This window comes from Canis lupus, chromosome 3 (assembly GCF_003254725.2).
Source record: "Canis lupus dingo isolate Sandy chromosome 3, ASM325472v2, whole genome shotgun sequence".
Lineage (NCBI taxonomy): Eukaryota > Metazoa > Chordata > Mammalia > Carnivora > Canidae > Canis > Canis lupus.
This window is the reverse complement of record NC_064245.1, coordinates 65694144-65716883: the sequence shown is the minus strand read 5'-3', so window position 1 is coordinate 65716883 and position 22740 is coordinate 65694144. Positions and strand designations below refer to the sequence as shown.

At 35.9% G+C, this 22740-nt stretch overlaps 1 long non-coding RNA gene across 5 annotated transcripts in view; it reads right to left on the bottom strand.

The window, feature by feature from the left end:
* LOC112653694 (uncharacterized) overlaps positions 1-22740 on the bottom strand; it is a 92465-nt gene that overhangs the window by 21075 nt on the left and 48650 nt on the right. Inside the window, exons 5-6 of one of the 5 annotated variants that reach the window (XR_007409914.1) lie at positions 6506-6611; positions 2456-2597 (exon numbers count right to left, since the gene is read on the bottom strand). This is a non-coding gene — a long non-coding RNA (uncharacterized LOC112653694). Of the gene's footprint in view, positions 1-2455; positions 2598-6505; positions 6612-22740 lie in introns of those variants that run through there. The other 4 variants (XR_007409915.1, XR_007409916.1, XR_007409911.1 and 1 more) reach the window with 4 other exon arrangements.

Here is a 22740-nt window from a genome sequence, read left to right as displayed (position 1 = left end):
TATTTCTTTCTACTCTATTTCTTATTCTATAATATAGATGTTGTTGTATTGCCAGTTTGAAATAAAAAAGATCAAGCAACTTACCCAGGGTCATATAGATGGTGACAGTCAGAACTGTCATTTAAAACTAAATTTCTGACCCCTAAGCCTGCACTTTTTGATATTGACATACTGTTACATGGGTCTTCCAAGATGGCTAGGAGTTTCTATTGGAGATAATTTTGATCTGAAGCTTTCAAACATGAACCAGCTGGTGTCCAAGCTTCTCTTACAAAGCATGTTGCCCAGATCCTCAAGTTTAAAAAGAAAATGTAACCCGGTTCCCCTTCCTTTCACTTTTCTATAAAGGATAAGAATGAAATCTCATAAGTTCTATAAAACATCCATAGATTTAAAGAGGACAGATACAGACCAGATGAAAAAGTTTGTTACTCCAAGAATAAACTCAAGTACATTGAGTTTACAGGCACTGATAGAGGAATAAATCAATTTAACTCTGCATCCCATCATTCTTTACAGGTTTGTAACAAGGTGTACTTTGTTAGATTTTAATCTGCCTACATTTGAGACAGCAAAGCTCTCCACAATCATCTTTTAATGGCATCGCAATTTATAGACAGTAACTAATTTCAAACTTCATAGCACTTGGCTTTTATGATTATTTCAAATCATTTAAATGCAAATGAATTTCCAGAGAGAGAAAACATCAAATGCCCTTGAGTGGCAACATGTAATAGAACTGTGTGCGGAAGCCACTGTAGGAATCCGAAGCAGTCGGATAGGGTTGGATGGTAAGGCTGTATAAAAGTGTTTGCCTAAATCCAATTTACATTTCATTCCATGTTATATTCTATTTACCCATTTTGTCATTTTAATATGACTTATTTACTTAATCCTCCTCTGAAATCCCATCCACTCCTCATTGCAAACCTAAGATTCAAGTTAGGAAAGGAGAAATGTCAATGCAACATTCCAAAACAATAATCAAAGACCCCTGGATATCTCTTGCTTCTCCACACCTCTTTGCAGCTAATGATGTTACTGCATGAAGCAGCCCCAACATCCATGCATGCATTAAACTATTGCTCTTCCTTCAAACTAAGCTTGTGTTTGCCCGCTGATCAAGTAATATTTCCTGCACTGAATTGCTAAGCAACAGTATACATATAGTGTTGGGACACAGAAGGCTGGCCTTTATGTGAATGTGTGCTAGCTTGATAGTTCACAAAATCATTGGAACTATCATGGCAGAGCCCATTTAGAGAAAAGCTGAGGATAGTGATGTGTTTTTCATAGAAGAGGAAAGATGATATTTCATTATCTCATTCCACTTAGTGTATGACAAGTTCTGAGTTAAGTGTTGGAGATTTAGGTATAAGAAGAGCATCATCCCTAGTCTCTATGAGTTTACAATATAACAGAAGGAAAAGACGTAATTAAATAGCTATATATCATGGTTGTGCAGGACTGCAGGACAATGGCTCTCTCTGACCCTTAGAGAACATGAGGGCAAAGGAGAAGTTGGATGATACCGCAGATGTTACAGAGAATAGCTTCTTGACTGGGTCTTGTTTTTACTCCCAGTCCTTGGGGCTTCCCTCCACAATGCTCATCACATTTAACTTTTAGTCATTCTAATTAGTGTCCCTCACCCTCCTACAATGGAAGATCCAGACAGAAAAGGACATTGTCCTGATCAATGCCATATTTTGCAGCTTAGCATAGGGCCTCACACATAGTAGGAACTCCATGATTATTTGTTTAATATAAGAACCAATCTAAAAATTTTAATCACCATTCGCAAAATTGGCTTTCACATACATTACGTGATCTTCCATCCATCCCATTCCCACTTCTTCGCATTTGTCTGTTCTGGTCTTTCTGTATGGACCACACTCCTTACTCTTCTCTATGTGGTCCTTCAAGGACTACTTCAGTGATTTACTTCTATCATAGGAACTGACCTGATAATGCTATCTCTAATGACCTTTGTGCCTCTAAATTTATACATGAGTTATCATTTTCATGCCTTTCAGCATAAAACTAGTTTGTTGTTCTTGGCTTCATGAAGTGAGTGTTGCTGTGTCTATGCATACATGTTCAACATGGAACTTCTTATGAAATTCTTTCAAAGTGAAGACTATTAAGTTTTCTCTGTTGTGTTCTCCACCTAATAGAACACAATGGAAACCTCAACCAGCAGAATATCCAAGTCTGATAGGCCAAGTCTGTAGTGGAGTTACATGAGTGTCAGAGGCATGAAATTGCCCAGCCAGCATCAAGAAGCAGGTAAGGACAGAAGGACCCAGTATCCATTCTCCCCTATTCTAACCTACTCTTGTTTTCACTCTTCTGTGTTGCTATTCTTAGATGCACAATGATGAGTCATATGAAAGAAGAGAATTTGAACCGCCCAAAATCTTTTTAAAACCAAGTTATTCCCCCGTGCCCCCCCCCCAAAAAAAATAAGTTACTTCCCTGATCCAGGCTTCCTTCTTCTCACCTCCAAAAGCAAAAATTCTTGATTGGGGGATTTTCTTCATCTCCTCACAACTCAGAAGTTCTGTTTCCTTTTTCTGAGTTAAGGGTTTCTGCTGCTGAAGGAAAAGAATGTAAGATTCTGAATTTTGAAATTAAACACTGTGATATATGACATAATAAACCACCAACCCTCATATTACAATGTAATTACCTTTTTACATTAACTTGTGACAAAAAAAATGAACTAGCCTGGGAATACAGTATGTAGATATCACTTCCAATCTCTTCTAAAGAGCTTAGAATTTAATTAGGTAGACTGACAGGTGAGATGAAAATTACAGGGAGAAAATGAGTCACCTACTCAAGGAACATAGTCCGTGGGAAGCCTCCTTGAGTGCTATGTACCTATGAGCACAAACCTCATTCACTAATTTGACAATTCTGGACAGCTTCCAGAATAATGTTTGGAAAAGACTGAAAGATTAGTTAGACATCAAAAATGATTCATTTGAGGCCACAGGACATGACAAGTAGTATAGAGTAATGGTTAAGTGTATAGACTTTGGACTCGTTGACATCTGAATTAAATCTGGACTCCATAACTTCCAAGTGCAACCTGGACCAAGTTATTTAACATCCATAATCCTCAACACAATCATCTGCAAGCAAAGGTAAATAAAAATATTTCCCTCAAGTGTTTCATGTGTGGTTTCAGCGATACGATTTATGCAGCTCCCAGGGCATAGCAAGTACTCAATAAAGTTAATATAACAGGAGATCAATATTTATTAAATTGGATTCACACAGTTTTAGAAAGGTATATTGCTGAGACAATTGCCTCAAATCCTTTCTGGAAGTCAGAGATTGTAAATAAGCAACAAAGATGGGAGATGGAATGGGGGGTAGGAAAGGAAGCTGAATAATAGTTGTCACTAATATTGGCACAGGATTTAAAAACCTTATTCTGTGTTTATATCACTGAATAATCTCAGCAGTTCTTGAAAAGAGCAGAAAAGGAATTGTGATTCTCACTTTAGAGAAAAGGAGATCAAGTGACTTGTTTGCAGTCACCTACTTCAGAGATGTGGAGCTAAGTCTTTCACTCTAAGTTTTCCAAGCCAACCTTCTCAAAAGATGAGCTCAACAGAGGCTTAGATTTCAACAGAGGCCAGTAGGGGTTATATGCAAAGACCTAGAAGGAAGGGATGGTAAATTATAAGAAGATGATGAGTGTGGAACAAGTTGACATAGAGTGTGGGGATAGAAAAGAGATAAGAAACTGGCAAAGGAAGAAATTTCCAGGAAGTCTATGGAAAGGAATACTTGGTTGTGGTCTCAACATTTGGTCTAGGACTTTTAATTCTCATTCCAGTGGGTTGTTATACAAATGTGAGCACCAAATTAATATCTGTTCCAGAAAATGGATTTTTGTCCTAACCTGGGACAGAAGAAGAAGAGCCTCAATTCCCTGTTCCATCTCATAGTGTGTCCTAATGAGGGCCAGATGCTGTTTCAGGGACTAAATGTACAGAAATGAGAAGCTAACTTTGTCAGTGTTGTCAAGACCTAGCAGGAGGAACCAAATAAGGAAAAAGACAACTAATAAAATGGAAAAAGATTCAAGAGAGGCAAGCACAGGGTTCTCTGAGATCAGAATCAAAAGACCTGCACAGGGACAGAAATTAAGGACACCTTCCTTGACCTGCAATAAAAGGACTGAGCCTCAATGGATGAGCACAAGATGATCAGGGGAGAAAACTGAAGAAGGCAGGTGTAGGCAGAAAAAGAACTCCAAGTTCTAGGCAGAGAGCACATCCCATGCAAGATCATTGCAATGTTGAGTGGATTGATGAAGGTTCTCTATCCCTATTCCTAAGCATGTATCAGGAAAGCCATGTAACTAGAGATATCATTGCTCCTGCTCCACCTCTAGTCCTTGTAAAGGTACCTCTCCATCTGTGGTAAGGAACATTCAGTGTTATTTTGTCAGACATAACCTGACCTTAGCTAGCAAAAGCCAATTAGACCAGTGTATGTACCTGGCCCATGGACAGAATAGTTCTACAAGTAGATGTAGATCTTTTATCTGACATGAAAAGATGATTCAATCAGATGCCTCACTCATTAACTTAAAATACAAGAACAGAAGGACCAAAGTAGTGAGTAATATGGGCAAAAGCCAAAGGGAGGTATCTAGAATTATCAGAAGCAAGAATCATAGAGGGAAAAAGACAGGAAGACAAAGCCATATGAAGACAAAGTTAGCAGGGCATGGGAAGCATGAGCAGTCAAAGAAACTCAACTGATAGATAAATGTGAATATACAGAGAGAAATGTCAAAGCTTCATTTAAGAGAGAAGAATGATCTTCTCCCTCTTGGCCCCTGGCATTATTGTCGTATTATATGCTACCAGAGATATAGCAAAACGAGGTGAAAATAACAGAAAATTCTGAGTCATCATTCTTGACAGTTTTATAACCAAAGCCCATATTTAGGATCTAGACTAACCAAATAAAAAATATTCATATAGCAACGTTAACAAAATATAAATTTAAAACAAATGAATAGGAAGCAAATACCTGAAGCCTAAATATTGATGGCTGATTTTTCCCTGAGTTTTCTGGTTGTGAGAGCAAAAAGTGCAATGTGCTAAGTTACTGAATTTCATTATACAGGAAGGAAGGTCTCAGTTTCCTGGAAATAACTATTATTATAGTTTTCTTGTTTCAACCTTCAAAACTGATCTCCATATGGGTCATTCTACTGGGTGTCCACTTACTTGTGTGGTATACACCGTCCTCTATGATAATTTCAGAACAAATGCAGAAATAATTTTCAGAATTATACATAGTCTTAAAGCCTAATTAATTGAAATGAATCTTGGGAGGAACTCATATGGCCTGACTCTGTAAACATCTGTTGACTCTAAATGGGACTCAGAGCACTTGGAACTCTGGTCAAGCTCCACTCTTCCTCTTCCTCCTCATGCCCTCGGAGCAGGTGGGCAGTATAATATAAACTTCAAGAGGGCAGGGAATTTTGTCTGTTTTGTTAACTCCTGAAGTACTAGTGCCTAAAATAGAGACTGGTATATAGTTAAGACTAAGTTAGTATGTGTTGAATTAATATGGAATGAATAATTCAGATCTCAACCTATAAGAACATTAGATTTCCTTTGCTAAATGTCCTATCAAACATTTTTCACTCATTACTGAAATTACATGTTTGAAATTGGTCTTCCTAGAGGACTGTAAACTCTTTGAGGTCAGTGTTACTTTCTGCTCTCTCCCAGGCTTGGCTCTGGGCCCTGTATTTAGGGATTCAATACACAAATGACCAGGGACACCTGGGTGGCTCAGTTGGCTAAGCATCTGAGTCTTGATTTTGGCTCAGGTCATGATCTCAGAGTGGTGAGATTTAACCCCAAGTCATAGAGTAGAGACTCTTTGAGATTCTCTCTCTCCCCCTCTCCCCCTGACCCTTCCTCACTCAAATAAATAAGTTTTTAAAAAATACACAAATAACTAATGAGTGACAATAAGCATTAATGACCTGTGACTCACATAATGATTCATGTGATGGAGTTTCTAAATGCAACATTATTAGAGACAAATAAGATGGAAGGATTTCAGGACTATTGAAAACAAAGAAAAGGGATACAGTGACTGATGATGGAGGAGGAAGGTAACAAGGACAGGTTAAAAGAGATAAAAAACAAGGAGAACCATAAGGCAGATGAGGAGGAGGAGGACAAACTCATACCTATCATACTTTAATTAATTTTTCCCAATTCTGTGCAACCTGGATTGTAACTCACCTAATAGATAAAGAGACTAATACTCAAAGGGAAATAAGATACATTCAATGGATTGAGCTGAAAATATGAGAATTATGATTGTTAAAAATTGTGCCAAAGAACTACTGAATCGTATTGCTGGTATAGCTGGCTCAGGACCACCTGAGCCATTCACCCATTTACAGATAAAAGGAAAATATCCAGAGAGATCTCACTGGTTGACCAACCTTGCCCAAATACCTATTTAGTGTTGTAAGTGACTCCTCAGATGATTGACACAAGTCTTCAATTTTCTCAAATGGGACCTTCAGAAGTTTGTGGGATCAGTAGAAGCTGATCAGGGTGTGAGAAAAGACAGAGAAACTTGCAGTTTTTAGGCACTTCACCTTTTCAATGACCATAATCCCAGAAAGCACAGTGACGCTAAGGGCCTACTTCATGTGATTATCCTGACGGCTAAGTAACACCTATACCTGACCCTGAAAAAAGCCCCAAGGAAAGTCAAAGTTCACATCAGCCAAAGACTAAAACATTATGTATGACCTTTGAAAAGGTGTTCAGACTGCACAGATATTTGTAAGAAGGGAGGGCTTGTCTTGAAAAGGTCAGCTACCTCTTGTGAGGAGAAGTGGCATTCTGGGCATCTAATGCTAAGTGAAGGCTGCACGGGCCCTGACAGGTGGGTCCCCTTGGCCTTGGTAAGTCAGGTAGCCTCCCTCACTGACACCCTGCTGGAGTCACATTTGGAATTCTCAGAGAATAGACCTTCACTAACTGAACAAAGTGGCATTCAAGGAGAGAAACACATAAGTGTTATGCTTAGAAACAGCAGCACACCAGGAAAAATACAATTATTCTAGTAAATAGCACATTACCCATTCTCCTAAATGTAGAGTTCAGAAGTTGTTGGTATTTTGCATACAATTAAACTTTTTTCAAGTAAAAGCTTACTATAAATATTGGTATGTCAAACAAAACCTGCATGCTGTTAACTGAAACAGAGATAAGGACCACAACCTGTCCTTTAATCCCCCGCCCCCCGATTTCCATAGCTGTTGCAGAAGTACCTCTAATGGACTTAATGTTTTTAAATACCAGTGTAATAAAAAGAATCTCAACAGTACACTTCCTTTTGTGATTATTTGCTTAATATCTACCTGTACTTGTACTAGTGCCTTCCCAAGGATGTACACTATGTCTGATCCTGCTCGATGTAGCACTGCCAGTGCCTGGCAGAGGGCTCAAAACAATGCTTGAGACAGTGTGTGGGAAAATGCTGTGTAAACTCTAAAAACTCTAAAAGGCTACAGCTACAAGGGAGTAGTCTCAATTCACTCGCCAGAATCTATTTTCAGGAAGCAATTATGTTCAGTCGAGTTGAAAGTGTTTTCTCAGGCTCCCAACAAACAAACAGAGAATTATTGTTTGACTGATGCCTGGCAGACACGTGAAGTGACTCCCAAGCCCATCACTGCTTGTCATCATTTAAACATCACCTGTCCCTCTCGCTGGCTCCGTCTCCCACAATTCATTGTGTGGAGGGCATCCATTGTCTCCATGCTCTCTCTCTCTCTCTCTCTCTCTCTCGTTCTCTCTCCCCCTTCCTTCACACATACACACACACACACACACACACACACACACACACACCTTTCAAACTGCCACGCAATAGCAGAATGTAATTGCACTTTCATCTTCCTTAGGTATCATGTCTAGAAAAAATCTGCAGTGGGTCTATTCTTCTGATTAGATGGGCACGCCAGCAGAAAAATAAATTGAACCTCTGTCTTTCTGTGAAATCCAATATTTCACAATATACTATTTGACACAGCTCAGATTGCATTGATCTGAATCAGAGCATTGTAGCACACTCAGAAAACATTCCTTTTTATTATGTTACATGGATAAAGAGAAGTTTAAAAGCCCAAGGCATAAACAAAGTCTTGAGCTTTCATTGCTGGCTCATTGACACACTGGGAGTTAATTAAATCTTTAGAAAGTATACTGCTTGGTTTACAAGCTGACACATAATGACAATAACTTGTAATACTTCACACCTCACAGAGTGAAGTGGTATAAGATGTGGATTGGAAAATCTATCAGGCAGGACTTCTCAACCTGTGGAGAGATAGACACCCCCACAAATCCAGTCTGTGGTCATTCCTTTTATGGAGGTGCATTTTGTCTGGAGATGACAAGGAAGACTCCATAGTGGAGCAAAAATTTGAAAGGAGACTGGATAAACCAACTGACTTTGCCTGGTGCCCCCCAGGAAAAGAGACATTCCAAGCAGAGGGACTAGAATGTGCCAATGAGTAAGCACAAAATCTCTCAGTCTTTGGTTTGTCTATATGCTTCCAAAAGCATAAAAATGGCATATCCCACCAGAAACTGTCCACTGCACAAAAATGAGGGGCTATAGCAGTGAGACCCTGCTTGTTCAATCCATCAGTCTTCGGCAGGTGTATGTAAGGCTGGCAATCAAGCAAATCCTCAGTTATCTCCCAGTGAGCAACTGTCTGATCAATCCTCTTCCTTCCTGAAGTAATGAAATTTCTCTTTAAGCCTTCTCTCATGAGCAATTTCACCTTGTTTTCTTTTTTTTTGTAATTTCACCTTTATTGTTTTTTACTTTTACAGTTTTTCAGAGCATTTGTGCCTCCAGAGATTATTTAAATCTCATTCTCTTTTGTTTAGTCATAAGAATTACCAACCCCCTCTTCTCTGGCCCTTTTAGCAAGCTTGTCTCCATGTCTGTGTACATCCTTTATTTGAAAAAAAAATGTTGTCCAAGATGGGATCAGGAGAACCCTGTAGAAAGACTTTGACTACCACCATTCAGACCTCAGACTATACTTTCTAATTGATTAAGCTCTTCTTTCCAGCTTACTTCTTAACTCAGGCAAAAGACCCTACAGGTAATGCATCCCATGATGGGAACCAAAACTACCCCCTCAGGCCCTGACATCAGCAAGACCCAAGACAACGATCCACTTGACCTCATTGCCCACCAGTATGTATCCACTGACTTTTGTCCCACATGTTCCTTATATAAACCTAGAGGTATTTTGGTTTGGACTTTGGACACAGTCTTTGAGATATTCCACTATCGTCCTGGTGTGGGCCTCACTGAAATAAACTCCTTTCTTGGTTCACCATAACTTGTCCCTCTGCCTTTGGATTTTGTCAGCAGCTAGTGGTCAAACCTGGTCTGTTTGGGACCCCTGAAACCTGGTGCTCTTGCAATCCTGTGCCCTGGTTACACTGTGGTGCCCCAAGAGATGGCTGACTTGGAGATCACACAGAATTATTCATCAGTAGTCTCTGTGTAGGGTTGATCTACCATTTTTGACCATTTTTGACTACGACTTCCATTATTACTCCTGAGTTACTTGATTTCTGTTAAACAATGCAACACAGTGAAAAAGTACCAGAGAATGAGATAAGATTTTAATGTGAATACTGACTCTGACACTCTCTGTATGAAGAGGAGTCAGATATTTTTCTCTGAGTCTCAGTTACTTAATCTCTAAAATGGAAATAAACATGCAAATGTCTGTGGATGCTCATACTGGCACTGATACTGGTCCAGGCCTAAAAATAAGCACTGCTTTTTCTTATTTCCAGGTGTTGAATAACAGAATATTTTCCTCCATCACTCGTTTAGTCCCTCTGGGACATTTTGTCAGTGACATCTTTCAAAACATCTTCTAACTTGCAGTAATGGCTCACTTCATTGTGGAATAATGAGGGCTAAAAAATCTGCACTTATACTTTCATCACAAATATATCACTGGTCCCGAGCGCTGTCTGCTTCAGAGCTCAAGGAATGAGTGCTTGGAGATCAGACAAGAAATTGTCCCCTTTCACTTGCTTCCAGCATTCCTACTCCTTTAAGTACCCAGGAATTGTAGATGTGGCTTGGACAGAAGCAATCTCTAATAAGGGAACTTGTGAGCTATATCAAAGCAGAATCCAAATCAGAACTAAGATTCAGGTACATTTCTGAATCACAATTAAACCTTGGAAAAGATATTCCACTTCTCTGAACTTCTTCCTTATTTAGAAAGTAGGCATAATATTATCTATTTTGCAGCAAAGTTAAGAAAGTAGCATGAAATAGCACGAAGGTACACTTAAGAAGAGGGTAGCTGCTATTAATAAAATGGCTTCTGGGGGCACCTGGGTGGCTCAGTTGGTTAAGCATCTGACTCTTGATTTCAGCTTAGGTCATGATCTCACAGTTGGCTCAGGTCAGGATCTTAAACACTGAGTGTGGGGTCTACTTAAGAATCTCTCTCTCCCTTTCCCTTTGGCCCTCCCTTCTAGTCCCTCCCCCACTGCTCACACACATGCTTTCTCTCTTTCAAAATAAATTAAATCAAATTAAATTAAATTAAATTAAATTAAATTAAATTAAATTAAATGGCATCTGAACAAAGGCCACTCTCAGTGTCTAATGCCTGGATGGGGAAGCTCTTTTCCAATATGCAAGTTTAAAAACTAACTATTGTTTTTTGAATATTTGCTCTGTGCAAGTATCATAAAGGCACTGTGGAAAAAAATGCAAGTCATGATATTAATGAACTACTGTTCTCATATGGGGAGATATTCACCATATGTTAATATGCTTCTGATAAGTTATAAGTGGTGATTGTCATGAGAGAGGTGAAGGCAAAGGACTGTGAAAATTCAGAGAATGGAGAGGCTTCTACTTGTGTATGGCCATAAAGATTCCTTACAGAGAAAGAAAGATTTTGAATGTGACCTTAAATGGAAAGCAAAGGTAGATCTGAAGAGATAGGGTTTAAGGTGGGTTTAAGGTAGGTTAAAGTTCCTGGTTGTATGCACCAGACAGCAAAGGAAAAAAAAAAAAGTAATAGTTCTCTTAAAGGAAAGAAAAGATTTATTGGAAAGATGCATTAAAGAGTTAAAATACAAGCTTGAGGAAAGGCCAAGAACCAGGAGATAGATGTCCAGACATGTCAGCAACAGAGGCACTTGACTTCTTTTTAGGATGCAGCCAAGAAATAACTAGCTTGTAGCTGCATTTCATGACTTGACATCTCTATTCCTGTGCTCAAATTCTAAGGAAAGAGTCCAACTGGTACAGTGCATTTAGTCAAAAATGCACTTCCTGCCCAGGGGGGAGGGCAGGGTCATTAAGGACTCCTTAGTAAGCAGGCAAACACAATTTGTGTTGATTATGGATCAGAATGAAGGAGTACATTCCAGGGAGACAGACCCAGTGAGCAGTATCACGGAGGTCAGAAAACTCAAAAATAGGGAATTGTGTGAAGCATGGCCAGACTGTAGTGTCTGTGAAGGAGGGGAACAGAAGATGAAAGCCAGAAACTGAATCTATTCCAACAATGCCTTCGAGATCCCTTGGATAAAGAGTGAGAAAGAGATGATATCAGAAAGGAATAAGTGACATTGAGACAGATTATTGCAAAGAAATTAATTCTGTGGGGTCTGCTGGGGTTGCTACTAAACATTGGGAACAAAAATTATTCTGTGATCACCATACAGCAAGAGCAGGTGTTAGATTTAATTCCATATCATGGACCAAGTGCCTGTTCATAGTAAAGAACAAAGTACATCAAACATTCTGAAAAACACTTCTTGAATTAAATTTATCATAACCTGAAAAATCTTGCTTTGATTTTGTTATCTAAATTGATTTTACTTTCTATTGGGATATGTGCTTTGTTTCCAAATTCTGTTTAATAATTACTCATTCACTCAACAATTTTTTTTGATAATCTGAACAACTTTTCATTCATTCAATAGACAAGTACTGTCAGCTTCAAGATGGAGGATGTGATTTCTACATTTATCTTCTGTCTCTCCTGAGTCTTCACTGAAATGAAACTCTAGAAGTACAAAAAGGAGCACATTTATAGCAGAAAACAAAGGACTGGAGGAGTCACTACTGATGACAGTGGAGAGAGTTCAGCAAATTACTAAATAGAAGAGAATAAAAACAAGTTCATGGATGAATATTCAGAAAAAGTGGCGTTAAAGAACCTGCTACAGGAGGTTACAGAGGAGGTGAGGGCCCCTCTGCTCATAGGGACTCAAAAAATCCACTGGCTCATTCAAGATCAACAAGTGCACTGGAAGATTGAAATGAGAAGTGGACTGTAAAACATGGAATAATTTAAGATCTCCTTAACTATTGTTCTCCCTTTGCACAACACCAAGGTGAACTGACATCTACCCATAGTCATGAAGTGGAGTCTGTTGTCTGAGAAAACTGAATGAACCATATGGGAAAGCTAAAGCTTCTTATGTGGATATTGGCTAAAAATAATCACTTCATCAACCTTCATTGGAAGCCCAATAGCCCAAAGCTCTTCTCCTACCAAATGATCATGAGTCTGTGGATTTTCTATTTAGAATAAAGAATAGAGAATAAACCTATTGTTCATTTACCTATTCTTTTTTTAATTTTTTTAAATTTATTTATTCATGAGAGACACAGAGAGAGAGAGAGAGAGAGAGAGAGAGAGAGGCAGAGGGAGAAGCAGGCTCTATGCAGGGAGCCCGACATGGAACTTGATCCAGGGTCTCCAGGACCACGCCCCAGGCGGAAGGCAGGCGGTAACCACTGAACCACCCAGGGAGCCCCTCATTTACCTATTCTTATGCCAATAATATTGTGCTAATTACTACTATTTCATATATTATACCTTAAGTCCAGTGAAACAATTGTTCCTTTGTCTTGCTTTAAATTACATTCCCAGATTAATTTTAGAACTGACTTATATGGATATTATCCTATTAAATTATATGTCACAAGGTACAAATAAACTCACAAAATTCAATCGCATTTCTTTAAAAAAAATTTTTTTTAATTTCTTTATTCATGAGAGAGAGAGAGAGAGGCAGAAACACAGGCAGAAGGAGAAGCAGACACCCCACAAGGAGCCTGACGCGGGACTGGATCCCGGACCAGGATCACACCCTGAGCTGAAGGCAAACACTCAACCGCTGAGCCACCCAGTCGTCCCTAATTGCGTTTCTTTATACCATCATTAATCTATCAGAAACCAAAATTCAAAGCACAAACCACTTGTAACCACTATAAAAATTAAAACATGTAGGTGCAAATCTAATAAAGCACCAGTGGGTTAAATATGTAGAAAACTATAGAACTCTGATGAAAGGAAGCAAACAAGATCTAATTAAATGGAGAGACATAATATAAATGCAGTGGAAGACATAGTAAAAATGTCAATTCTATCCATGTTGATATATAGATTTAACACAATTCCTACCAAAACCCAATCAAAACTTTTATAGATGTAGACAAATTTATTTTAACTTACATATGTAAAGGCAAAGCATAACTAAACTTATTTTGAAGAGGAAGAGTACAGTGGAAAGATTCACATTTTCCCATTGTAAGACTTATAATGTAACTACAATAATTAATAACAGTGAGGTATTGGTAGAAGGATTGGCACATAGACAATGGAACAGAATAAAAAGCCCAGAAACGGATCTACAAAATATACTTCTCTGATTTTTGAAAAAGGTGCCAAGGCAACTCAAGAAGAAGGGTAGTATTTTCAACCAATGATACTGGAACAACTGAAAATCAAAAGGCAAAAAATAAATTTCAAACTAAAATGGATTTTTTTAATAAAAATTAACTGAAAATAAATCACAGATCTAAAAGTAAAATGTAAAACCATAAAATTTTTAGAAGAGAACATGAGAGCATTTCTGTGACCTAGAGTTGGACAAAAATTCTTAGACACAATGATCTATGAGAGATCTAAAAAAACAAAGTGGTTAAGATAAACTTAATTGAAATTTAAAATGTTTCCTCTGTGAAAAATCCTGTTAAAAGGATAAAAAGACAAGCTAACAATGAGAAAAAAAACTCTTTGCAAATCACATATCTGACAAAGGACTTCTATCTAGACTATATTTTAAAAACAACCTAAACTCAATAGTGAGGGAGAAAAATGCAATCCGATTAGAAAGTGAAAAAAAAAATAGATTTGAACAGACATTTTGCCAAAGAAGATATATGAATGCTGAATAAGCATGTGAAAAGATTTTCAACATCACTAGCCATTAAAGAAATGCAAATTAAAATCACAATTAGATACTACTAAAAATCTATTAAAATGTCTGATATAATACTGATAGTACCAAATCCTGGAGACCATGTGAAGAAAGCAGATCTCTCACACACTGCTAAAAGGAATGGAACCCATAAAGCCACTATGGAAAAGAATTTGTCACTTTCTTTTAAAGTTAAGCATGTATTCACTACAAGATCCAGCAATGCCCTTTCTGGGGCATTTACCCAAGAAAATTGAAAACATATATTTACACTAATACTAAATACAAATATTCATAGCAGCTTTATTTAAAATAGCTGGAATAACTGGAAACAATACAAATACCCCTCAAGAAGTAAATGGTTAAACAAACTCTGGTACATCACACAAGGGAATAATACTCAGCAAAAAAGAAACGAGTTATTGGATAGAGAGATCTCAAGAGCATCATGGTCAATAATAATAATAAAAAAAACAGTTTCAAAAGATTGCACACTCTATGACTCCATTTATATATCATCCTCAAAATTACAAAATTATAGAAATGGAGAATAAATTAGTGTTAGGATTTAAGATAAAGTTGTGATTATAAAGGGATAGCATGAAGGACTTCCTATGTACTGAAAAAAAAAAAAAATAGTCCTGTATCTTGACTGTGGCAGTTGTCATATAAATCTATACAAGTGATAAAATGGCATAGAACTTGCACATGTAAACTATGGGCATAAAAAATGACTACATATAAAAACTGATGAAATCTGAGCTTGGTTTGCAGTCTAGTTAATTGGCTGATGTCAACTTTCTAATTTTAATAATGTATTATATATACGTAAGATGTTTTTACTGATGGTATCTTAGTAATGGGTGGATTTGATCTCACTGCACTCTTGTGAAACTTCTTGAGGGTCTATAATTATTCCAAAATAAAAATATAAAAAATGTATACAAATGGAATTGCACTTTATATGCTCTGATGTAATTTTTTTGTTCTTCAACATTTTGTCCCTCAACATTGTGAGCTTCATCCAGGGGATGACTACAGCTCTTATTTATTAATTTCCACTGATACAGAATTTTCACTGTATACTATTCCATAACTTATTATTTATCTTCCCAATAATGTACATTTAGATTGTTTCCAGTCAATATTTTTGCAGGTTTGTTTGTTTGTTTGTTTTGCTATTCACAACAACAATGCAATGAACCATCTGGTGCATCCGTGAGATCATTTCTCTGGGGAACTGGATCATAAGAATGGACATTTTTGAAATTCACTCTTCAAAGTAGTTCTACCAATTTGTACAAGAAGTAATTGTGAGCAGTTTCTTTACTCAATATGTGATATTATCAAGCTTTTAAGTCTTTTCCACTTTGAAGATGGGAATTGTTTACTTTTGTATTGCCCTTATTATAATATAATAAAATTATTATAACTATAATATATGTCCTTATTATATTGTTTCAAATATTTGATGGTTGCTTCTTCCTACCTCTTCAATCACATTCCCTGCCACTAATTGCACTCCAGCAACCCTGGCCTTCTTTCTTCTCCTTGTCCAAGCCTAGAGGCTTCTTGTCCTAGGGCCTTCGTATTTGTTGTTCCTTCTACTTGACCGCTCTACCTGAAATAGTCTTCCTTCAGACAGTTAAATTTTCAGACTCTTCTTGTTCTTCTGTTCTCTCTTTACGTCCTCAGAAGGGTCTTTCCTGATTATCTTCATATCACTATCAACATTTTTAAATACATTTCAGTACTCTCGGAAAGAATTGAAACAATCTTTTTTCTTTCTTTTTCATTTTGTTTTCATTTGTTTTTTATTTAAATTCAATTAGCAACATATAGTATATCATTAATTTCAGATATACTGTTCAATAATTTATCAGGTGCATATAAAATCCAGTGCTTATTACATCATGTGCCCTCCTTAGAAACAATCTTGATCATTTTGTTTTTAATAACTTACTGTCTCTCTCACCTTTTAGAATATAATCATCTCCTTGAGAGAAGTGATATTGTAAATTTTCTTTATTGTAGTCGTCCTCATACCTAGAATACTGAAGAGGTAGTACCATATTGGTGGGAAAATTATGAGTCTTTGAACAGCTTGACATATGGAGCAAGCAAGATCTTATGAGTCATGGTAAAGAGTATATATTTGCTTTTGAACATGATATTAATATTAAAGAAACATAGAAAGAGCACACACAATCCTAAATATATAATAAGATTTATGTGATCTTCCTGCGTAAGACATAAACACTAAATTTCTCATTATAAGCCTGTTTCCCTCTGGATCATTGATCTCTGAGATTTTCCATTACTCCACTAATAACTCGGGGCCCTTATCACTAATATTCGACACCATCTTCTTTATTGAGCTACTTCTAAGAAAGATACCCAAAATAAAAACTTTCAGAATTATTGCACATGCAATCTGTTCTAATTTGATATTCAACAAGGTATCGAATAATAAGCTCAATTATTTTATAGTAAATCAAAACTGAAGTTATATAACATGGAATCAAATAAGAAGACACCACACTAAATTGTTGAGATAGGCTTAAATGCACTTATTAGAAAACAGGAATGAATAAATGATCAAGCTATTCAATTCTATACACTAAAAGAATAAGAAAATAAAAGAAAAGGAAACATGAAGAAAAAATCATATGCTATTAAAATAAAAAACAATGAAATTTTTAAAAATGAGAGATGATAATACCATGAGTTCAATTCTTGAAGAGTCAAAGAGAGAGACAGAAAGAGAAAGGACAAGAGAAAGACTAATGAAATAAGAAACACCAAATAAGGAATATTGAGATAGATAAAGAGCTCTCTGACTATCAACATAATTATTTTTAAGTATGGTTGACAAACAACATTACATTAGTGTCAGGTATACACAAAAGTGATTCTACAAGTCTATATGTTATGCTATGCTCACCACAAGTATAGCTACCATCTGTCACCATAGAGTGCTATTAAAAATACCATTGAAAAAAATAAAATAAAATAAAATAAAAAAGTAAAAATACCATTGATTATATTCCCTTTGCTGTAACATTTATTCACATGACTTATTTATTCTATAACTGGAAGTCTCTATCTCTCACTCCCCTTCACCCATTTTCCCATCTCTAAAACCCTTTCCCTCTGACAACCACCTGTTTGTTCTCTGTATTTATAAGAACATTTCTGCTTTTTGTTTGTTTATTCATTTGTTTTGTTTTTTTTAGATTCTATATATAAGTGAAATCATATGGCATTTGTCTTGAAAATAGCAAGATTTTATTCATTTTTATGGCTGAATAGTATTCTACTTCTTCTTTATCCATTCATCTAGCAGTGACCACCTGAGTTGCTTCCATATCTTGACTTATTGTCAGTAATGCTGCAGCAAACATAGCATATATTTTTAAAATTAGTCAATAAAAATATGTTTTTTATGTAACACAAATAAGCAAATTGATCCTAATAATTGTGTAAATGTTAACATCCAAACTTTAAAGAATTATACTTCCTTCTAATGACTATGCATTAAATTTGCATTTAGGAATTTTTCCTAAAAATGAGAAATTTCTGAAAATCCTTAGAAGGAAAAGAGCTAAAAATGCCAAACTAATCAGAAGTATCAAAAGCTTTAAACTTCTTGTTTCACAGTCCCAGATCTGTAGAATTTGGCATCCTTATAAGATGAAAAAAAAAAAATCTTTTGTGTACTTCAAAGTGACTCTTAAGTATTCACTTATAAACATCTAATCTTTTTAAATATTTCCTGGTTAAAAATATGAGTCCTTTTCAGTTCCTTGATTTCTCTATGTTGGGTCTTCTTCCTTTCTTCTTATATTTTCTCATATTTGAAACATTTACTAGGCAAGTCTGTATAGTTTTTTAGTTCAATGTAATGGATCCCAGTTGCTCATGGGATTCACTATCTCCCTAATATTACCTTTATCAGTAAAAAAAGTGATATTTTATTTTTAATAGTTTGAGAACTTGAATATGAGAGAGAGAGGTTGTTTACAGAGTATTTTTTAATCTTCAAAGACTGCTACAACCATAAGATCAATAAAGGAAGAATTGTCAATGCCATTCTATCTTAAAGAGGCAACTGCATCCAGTTGAGTTGGGAAAGGCCAGTTTGCCAGGCTTCCAACTATTCACAACCCACTCAGGAGGAAAGTAGAAGTGAAACTGAATGCATGGTTACATTAAAATATAATTTTCTATTTATTTAAACCACTAGATTTTGGGGACTCTATATATTAGAAGCTACATGTTTGTACTAATGAATGTACCCCATGAATTAAAGTATTTTTCAGAGAGAAATACAACTTGATAGAATGCAAAGAATTGCCAGAATTCTGTGTAGAAAGCCATGGAAGCAATTATGTAGATTATTTCATGCAGGCATGTGGAAATGTATTTGATTATATTTATATTTGCTTTTTAAGCATATTTTACTTTTTTTATTTAAATTCAATTAACCAACAAATATTACAGTATTATTTTCAGATGTAGTTTTCAATAATTTATCAGTTGCATATAATATCCAGTGCTCATCACATCAAGGGCCCTCCTTAATGTCCATCACTCAGTTACCCCATCTCCCCACCCAAGTCCCCTTCCGCAACCCAGTTTGTTTCCCAGAGTTTAGAGTCTCCCATGGTTTGCTTCCCTCTCTGATTTATATTTGCTTTTAAAAGAATGTGACAAGTAAAAAAACAAATGTTGAAAAACAAAGCCATCAATCAGCAAGGCAAAAGATAGTCCGGCAAATGGTGTGCTATGGCACTTCTCTAAAGGACACAAGGAGAAAGTACTTTAGCAATTAGCAGGTTCCATTTCTGAAGTTCATTAGCAATTCCCAATGTCTGGTTTTCTCATCTTATGAGCAATTCCATTATTAATATATAGAAAGCTAATATGAAAAGCACATTCTTATTTTAATTATCTAATTAACTAATCCAAGCACAATTAAATCACTAAATTCATACAATATTAATTTTTCTTAGTTCATTTCATAGATACCAAATGTCTTTACAAGTTAACATTTCTGTGGACTTTCCCACCATTTTGATATTTGATAGGGACCATTGGACTTCTTAAAATGCATGAACTCAGAAATCATAAAGAATTAGAGGTCTCTCATATAGTTTCATCTGTCTTATTTCTAGAAAATTTTGTTCAACTTCACCCTAAGAGCTCAATAAATAATAAAGTCATCCAGTAAGTAACATTTATCACCTCAAATAAAAGTACTTATTTCTATCTTTTTGACAACTAATTACATGACAGAAAGAAGTAGAAAGGAATGGAATGTCTTGAGCACATGGAGATATAAGGAAACCCTCCTTTGAAGGCTGGAAATTTGAAAGCTAAAGAAATAGTTAATCCCGTTCCTTCCTGGGGCCATTGAGAGTGGCAGTGCCTCTGATGGTTCCATTCCACCATTCCATATATTAAAGACAAGATGGTAGCCATGGGATAATAGCTTGATTGGGCATAAGAATTTCTTGAGTCAGCCTGTATCAGCATCTTTCCTGGGTCTCTCTAGATGCATGTAAGAAATCTGAATACTTTTCATGGGCCATATTCTAGGGGTGATGAAGCACAAGAGGTGGTTTGCCTCAAATAATTAATAATAATAATAATAATAATAATAATAATAATATAGTGCTCAGTACAATATAATATCTATAACATACTTATAGATATTATATATGGTGTTATAGATATTATATATAAATATTATGTATATTTATAAAACATGTCTCATATTTTTATTGTACGCATTTGCTAGAAGTACCAAAGAAAGGGAACAGTAGCAGAAATTGTCCAAGCCAGGCACCAGTTGATGGCAGTAGATAAATCTCAGAGCAGCAGTAGTTCCAGCCATGTAAGAGGTATAGATAGAGTCAACAAAGGAAAATGTCTGAATTCTCCAGGAGGCATTATGAGATACTATGTAATATCCTGATGTCAAGGGACAGAATTATGCTGTTTGATGGACATTTCTCATTCACTACCTGTGCTGCTGTGTTCATGAATTTATTTATAAAATTTTATTACTGAAGTATAGTTGGCACACAATGTTATATTAGTTTCAGATATACGAATACTGATTTGAAAATCCTATACTAGTTGTTTACTTGTGGCTCACAACAAGTGATATTTTCCTCTTTTTTAAGATCTTTTTTTCTTTAATCACATAGTAGGCAATGTACTATGATGTCACCTGGGAATTTGCCTCAAAACTAAATTTTATGCTGGCAAGTTATTAAATTATGGGCTCACACTGACTTGAAGAATAACTGGGTTGATCTGAGAGTTTCCCTGACGGGATGAGCCTGAATTGGCTGCTAACAGAGGAGTAGCCACACAGCTTATATCACTTTTAATGTATTCTCTCTCTCTTGAGGTGAGATAATAAAGCATATTACACTACTCAGAAGAAGAAATTGTGAAAGATTCTGGGCTTTGCTGACAGTAAGACATAGCTGTGAATTCATCCTCTGCCACTAAGCTGACTGGGGTACACTTGGGGAGAACTTTTCCCTTCTTCAAGGTTCATTGGCTTTCCTCCTCTATGTCAACATGGGGATATTGAATAATACATCTGAAACTAATGATGTACTGTATAGTGGCTAATTTAATTTAAGTTTTTAAAAAAAGAATGGGTATAATAAAGTACCAGACAGTGTTGGTGTGAAGATGTATGTGAGTCATACACAGTGTCAATTGAATCATTTGAGTAATTGAACCAATTGAACCTCATCATATCTGATCTCACACACTGTGAAAACTCCTTCACAAGACTTTTGGGAACTCCTGAGATTTTGCTTCTTTCCCAGTCACTTTCAGCTTTAATTTCTACCTTCTGCTAAACTCTCAATCATTACCCTGCATCTTGTGGCTTGTTATTTATTTCTGCTCCAGTGTAAATCTGAATTTAGACATGTGTACATCTCATTGGTTTCTCAGCTGCTTTTAGTAGATTATAATTCCCTAGTGGATTCACATCACAATAGCATGTAGAAAATACATTCATATTGAATATTAAATTTCCCTGATATTTTAAGACTTTTTTTTTAATTTCTAGCAAGTCAGATTTAGCCTAAAGATGTTTTCCAGCCTCTGTTTTTTTCTTATCTCCCTTAACCCTCTTTCTCCTCAGAGCTCTCCCCTAGCACATTTCTTTTTTTCTATCTTTACATGTGAATAAATAAATATATATCTCTCAGACAAATATATATGTACATATAAATGTATACATATATTTGTAACATAAAATTCAAGAAGTAAGGAACTACAAAAATGAAAACAATGCAACTACTGTGGAAAACAGTATGGAATTTTTGGGGGGTTTTGTTTTCTTTTAAGTTAAAAACAGAAATACCATATGACCCACTAATTCCACTACTGATTGTTTACCCAAAGAAAACAGAAATATTAATTTGAATATACATGCACTTCTATGTTTATTGTGGCTTTGTTTACAACAGCCAGAATATGGAAGCAACACACACACACATATATACATATATATACACATATGCATATATAACAGATATATAATAGAATATTACTCAGGCATAGAAAAGAATAGAATATTGCCATTTGTGACCATATGGATGGGCTTATGGTATATTATGCTACATAAGATAGGTCAGACAGACAAATATCATATTATTTCACTTATATGTAGAATCTAAAAAACAAACAAACAAACAACAACAACAACAAAAAAAAAAAAACAAGCAAACAGACTCTTAAATACAAACAATAGACTGGTAGTTACCAGAGTTGGGGTGGGTGAGAGATAGACAAAATAAGTGAAGGGGATTAAGAGGTATGAAATTCCAAGTATAAAATAAATAAGCCACAGAGATTAAAATACAGCATAGGGAATATTGTCAATTATACTGTAATAACATTGTGACAGAAGGTAACTACACTTATCATGATGAGCACTGAGTAATGTGTAGAATTGTTGAATCACTATGTTGCACACCTGAAGTAACATAAGAGTATATGCCAGTTATATTTCAATTTAAAAAAAAGAAACAAGTTATCCTAAAATCTCAGTACCTAGAAACTTTAATGTTAGTAATTGAAAGCTATCTGGGTTAGAATCATGGCTTTATCTTCAATACCTATGTTGCTACTTTACTAAACCCCTCCTATGCCTCAATTCTCTCATCTATAGAATGGCTATGATAATGATGGTACTTGGCTCTCAATGTTGTTGTGAGATTAAATGAAGTATTGCATGCACAGTGCTCAGGAAAATTCCTGCATTGAGTAAGTGCTCAGTAAATAGTGCTAGAAGCTCCTACTATTATTTATCATTATTATTAGACAATATAATTCTAGATAT